Source organism: Theobroma umbraticum, unplaced genomic scaffold, assembly GCF_002168275.2.
Source record: "Theobroma umbraticum cultivar Fairchild unplaced genomic scaffold, ASM216827v3 scaffold_4.1, whole genome shotgun sequence".
Classification (NCBI taxonomy): Eukaryota; Viridiplantae; Streptophyta; class Magnoliopsida; order Malvales; family Malvaceae; genus Theobroma; species Theobroma umbraticum.
Window position 1 is genome coordinate 1080518 of NW_018397258.1, and position 6000 is coordinate 1086517.

The following is a 6000-nucleotide window of genomic DNA, read 5'->3' on the forward strand; positions in this document are numbered from 1 at the left end:
AATGAGCATATTCTTCGAGATAATTTTTTGGGACAAATTTTGTTTAGCCCTCAAAAATAAGAAATTTTTTAAAATAATTCTTTTTAAAATATATTTTTTTTAAACCGCAAGAGAGTTTTTGTGTGTTTAGTGGCTTGACTAATCAAATTAAGAATCGATGGGTCAATACTTGATCAACCACTCAATTCAAACTAAAACCAACTACATTCGTTAAGTAAATATTCAAATTTGTGAGATACCTTCATTTACACACAAGGTTTCCAAAGTTATTGGTCTTTAGTTTGAAAATGGTGGGGGATTATTGATGTATTTTCAAAATCAAAGATTATATCACATAATGAAAAGCTATCTTAGCTCAAAGGTTATGTGACATAGTATGACTATTAGATTGTGTGTAGGTTTTCATGTGAATGATTGTCTTTTGATAAAATAAGATCCAAAGATTATGAGACAAATTAAAAATATATCATAACTCAAAATTTTAAATATGAAAAATTATTGTTTTAAATTATAACTCAAAAATTATGCTTTATGAAATAAATAATCATTCTTTCATAAAAAAGGATACCTTTATCCAAAAATTGTGTCTTGCAAATTGTATAAATGTCTTTTAGACAAAATAGTCATCTTTTCATAAAAAAACAATACCTTATCAACCAATGTCCCATTGTAAGTCTCTTGCTTGTTAGTAGGAGACTTTTCATGACATAATATTATAGTTTGGGCATTAGACTTTGCAACTACAATAGACTATTACTGCATAAAAAGCAATTGACGGTGCAGCTCAAAATGTTCCCTAGCTGCATCACAAAAAATAATTTGCATCAATCAGAAAATAAGAACTCTTTACTATCTATTCATGGCTTTCATACTTACACAGCCATAGACCTGCAAATCCTAGCTCCAAACTTGTATCCAACCATCCTAGATCCATACTTACAAAGCCATATCCGTTCATTAACGTAGCTTCATCATTCTCATAGCGATCCCCTACCAATGCAACAATCGTCCAATATTAATGATGTTAAACCAGCAAACGCTCCAGCTTTCCTCACATGTGAAGCTCTTGAAAAGTCGGTTCTGTCAGAAAGCACTGAAAATGATCCAAATTCTCTTCTTGTTGCATCTCTTTGTATTAAAGATGTAAATGGTTCTCCTGCATGTCAAATACTGTTATCATAACGATTCTGCTTCATCTTTTATAAGCCAATTTTAGATGTCTATGCTTACTAGTATCATAATCAAACCTAATTCTTCCCAGCATCATATGATCTCGAATAGACGAAAATATCACTTCATTAAATCATACTCGTGTCAATCAGCACTAAGAAAAATCGGCAAAATCAATAATGATACCCAACTCTGCTAGGTTTAATAAATTTAAAAATTTACCTCAAAACAAATCAAGATAGTTAAGGGTCAACTCAATATTTTACTCAAAATTGTCAAAACAAAAAATATACTGTTAAAAGTATGTAAAGTAGCAGGTTTTGCATTTGTTCTCACTTGTTGCTTTACATTTGAGTCATCACTTTTGAATTTGGTTTGTTAACATTTTGATATACCTATTCGCATCAATTACTTAAGGTTTCATTAATCATGATTATAATATAAGCTTGATCAAAATACCTATTTGCACAGATCCAAGTTGCCCAGTCCTCGTCCATCCAGTCATCCCTAACCTTTCCAAAAAGATAAATTAAAGCAACCCTGTTTTCATTCCATTCTTCCATGATTACTGGCTGACCCGTTTTCTAATATTCCTTCTAGAGTGAGTCCCTCTGCAACCTTGCGAATTGAACCACAGACTTTAGGTCCAGACAAATATCTGGAGCGTCATGAAGATTTCTTAACGACACAAACCGACGATAACCCCAGCTTTGATTAGAGGAAGTGTATCGTAAAAAATGAAACAGGGTAGCTACTGCTCATTAGTCATTTCCAAGTGAAAACTAATGTTTGGATATTTACTAAACAAAAATAGCTTTGTCGAGAGTATGGCTCTATCTTGGGTAAGAAGTGAGCTGGCCGAATATCCCTTGCTTGTTCTGACAATGACAGCTTAAATAGAGTAATTGCAAAGCTCTAGGAGAAACACTTGAAGTTGGATAAGAGGATAATTTCTGCTTGAACAGTCAAGGCATCATTCAACAGAAACCCCTTTGATGCAATGCGGAGATTTTCCAGTGATTCGAAGGGAGAATAACCTAAATATTTGTTGGCCCTAAACCATGCTATACCTACAAAAAAAAAATATCACTTGGGTTTCCAAGTTTAACTGGTTTAAAACAAAGAAAATATAAAATCTATAAAGTAAGGTGTTCACCTGTGATTTTCTTGTGGTTAGAACCGATTTGATCCATTAAAAATAATTTGAATTTCACGTACGAAGTCCTCCCCGAAGGAACATCCCCCTGCTTACAATAGCCTAGGTATAGAGAGAGCGCTGTACCCTTTGCCCTACCAGTTCCGTTGGGATAAACGCGTATTCGCCTATATCAAGTAACTAAAGATGATGACAATGGCAAAGCTTAAACAAAAAGAATGATGCATTCAAATATTTAGTTCAATAGCCGATGCAAGTGGAATTAATTAAAAGGGTAATTTGAATTTTCCTCATCTAATTTTTAAAAATTTTCAATCTTGAAAGTTAATGCATTTGAATTCTTTGTCAAGCCGATTTTCATGCCAATAGGAGTCTTAGACAATTACAGCTTGAGACTTTCTTTGGCATATTGGATGTATGGCCAAATAAATCCATCTTTCAAAAAAAAAAAAAGGTACATACCATTTTAACCCCGCAACAGCTTGTGCATGAGAGTCGTATTTTTCCTCATCTAATTTTGAAATATTTTTAATCTTGAAAGTAATAGGATTGCCATGAGGCTGGGTTATCATAGACAGACACTCCAATTTGCGAGTCTGTTCAATTACAAAAACCTCTGCCCCAAATACGCGGGAATCATCAACCAGGTATCCATTGCAAGGGTCATTGAAAGACTCATGGAGGAGTAATTAATCAAAGCCCCATTCTGTCTTCATCTGATGAAATCGCTTAACTGCCCCAGCATCTGTATATGCGTATGCAGTAATAAGTAAAAGACAAATGTGTATTGATTTTTCGATCAAAACGTTTGAAAATAACTTGTTTTGATCAGTAACAAAGCCGCACCTTCAATGGTCAAGTACTTGTCCCGAATCTGGTCAAAAACAAATAACCTGAAGTTGACATTTACTTCCCAAGCTGGATTGTCCGTACTCTGCAATTTGCCAAGTAAAGGGAGATGCAGTCCACCCCTATGCTTTCTTTTTTCCCTTTGGGTAGAGTAGCAACCTCCTATTGAGATCATTTAGAGAAAAATCAGGGTTAAGTAGAGTTGATCATATATCTTCACCGCAAAGAGTGTACACACCATTTGTAACCTCCAGCTTCAAACACACCAGATTCCAATTTTTCTTCTAAACCTGTCTCAGCAAATAAGGTGAAGGACTCTACTTTAAATGAGTAGTGAGCTGGAGGAAGATCTCTTGTTACCCTTGTGATTCCTGTAAAACATAAAGCAAAATCATGTGAATGTTTATCTCTCTTTAATTTTTATAATATAAAAAATTATATCACAATATAAATGTTTAATATTTCTTAATATGAAAAATAAATTTATAATACAAAAAATTCGAAGAACAGAAAGAGTGACAAGTTCAAACCAGAGTCATTGGCCAAAGGAGCAGGGTTATCGGCTAAAGGAGCAGGAGGACTGTAGTAATCTATTTCTTCCACCTTGCCGGACCTATTCCTTGACGTTGAGGCCTTTGCTTGGCACCATGAAAGACTATTTGAAACTTTTCTAATAAATTTAGAGGTTGACATTGATATCAATTTAAAGAAACTTTTGCTTGGCACCAGGAAAAGACTTTGAAACTTTTCTAATCGAAGATAGAAAAAAGTTAGAGGTTGATATCGACAGCAATATAAAGAAACTTTTCTAACCAAAATGGAACCTCTAAGAAGAACCCTAATTCAATTCAAATGTTCCAGGATAAACATCAATTTTATCATTATCTGTTAGATTTTATGATAAAGTTAAGGTTAAACTTTGAAAGTAGATTGAAGTTGAGTATAACTCTACTTTAATCACAAATTTTTTGGGATTAATTAAGATTATGAGATTTAAAGCTTATGAGAAAGTTAAAATACTTTTATAAATTTTATTATTTTATTTTCAATAAATTAATATGATAATGTTAAAATTTGTTTAAATTTTTATTATTTTACTAATGAAATTTAATCAATCGGCTTATTTCGTCCAAAATATAAATACGAGAACTTAATTGAATAAAATAAAAAATTAAAGACTTATTTAAATATCTTTAAATAGTTTAGGAACTTATTTGAGTATTATGTCAAATATTAATATTTATCAATTATATAAAACATCTAAATATTCATCAAATGATGATCATGGAAATATTTTTTATTATAATTATTAGTTAAATTTATTCAATTCATAAATAAAAAATTTAATTGCATCGAAAGGTTTTATTAAAAAATATTTTTAATTTTAATAATATTAAATCAATTAAATATTAATATTTTAAATTAAAATTTTTTAAATTAAATATTAATATGTTATTAATTTTTTAACTATTTTAAATTAAATATTAATATTTATCAAATCTAATCTCATTAATTCGTAAAATTTTTTAAGTTTAAAATAAATTTTTATTCAAATTTTACATTTGAAATCAAAGCATCTCCTATTAACAATAGAGGGTCAACTCAACGTTTTAATTGGCAGAACAAAAATATAGTCAAAGTAACTGGTTTCACATCTGTTGTCACTTAGTATCCTATCTTTTGCATTACGTTTGAGTCCAGTTGGGAAGCTAGAAAGTGGCTTAATGAGGATAGCTAAGCTGACATGCCGGAGCACAACAGGGTGGTGCCTTACCGCACCACTTTTGAATTTGGTTCGTCAACAATTTTGACATACCTAATCGCATCAATTACTTGGTTTCATTACACCTCTGGTCCAACTTAACAAGCTTGATCAAAATACCTATTTGCACCAATCCAAGTTGCCCAGTCCTTGCCCATCCATTCATCCCTAACCTTTCCAAAAAGATAAATTAAAGCATCATTCTTCCATGATTACTGACTTTAGGTCCAGACAAATATCTGGAAGCCCACGATAACCCCAACTTTCACCATGGGAAGAGTATCCTAAAAAATGAAACAGAGTTTCTACTGCTCATTAGTCATTCCCAAATGAAAGTTGGTGTTTGGATATTTACTAAACGAAAATAGCTATGTCGAGAGTATGGCTCTATCTTGGGTAAGAAGTGAGCTGGCCGAATATCTCTTGCTTGCTCTGACAATGCCAGCTTAAATAGAGTAATTGCAAAGTTCTAGGAGAAACACTTGAAGAAGTTGGATAGGAGGATAATTTCTGCTTGAACAGTCAAGGCATCATTCAACAGAAAGCCCTTCGATGCAATGCGGAGATTTTCCAGTGATTCGAAGTGAAAAAAACCATACAATTTGTCGGCTGGAAACAATGATTTAGCCGCAAACAGGAAATAAAAAATATATATAACCTGGGTTTCCAATTTTAACTAGTTTAAAACAAAGAATAGTTGAAACCCATATGAAAAAGAAAGTAAGGAGTTCACCTGTGATTTCCTTGTGATTAGAACCGATTTGATCCATTAGACGCAGTTTGAACCTCATGTACAATCTCCTACCCGAAGGAAAATCCAACTGCTTAAAAGAGCCTAGGAATAGAGAGAGTGCTGTACTCTTTTCCGTGTCATACCCATTGGGATAAACGCTTAATCGCCTACATCAAGTAACCAAAGAAGGGCCCAGATGATGATACTGGCAAAGCTTAACTTAGCAATTTTTTTTTTTTTGGAAATCGCTTAACTTGGCAATTTCATGTTTACTTAATGTAAAAAGAATGATGCATTCGAAAATTTAGTTCAGTAGTCAATGAATGAGAT

General features: G+C 32.5%; 1 pseudogene; it reads right to left on the reverse strand.

The window, feature by feature from the left end:
• Nucleotides 1-2085: 2085 nt before the first annotated feature.
• On the reverse strand, nt 2086-5785 carry LOC110413251 (uncharacterized; annotated as a pseudogene).
• Between the last annotated feature and the right edge of the window lie 215 nt (nt 5786-6000).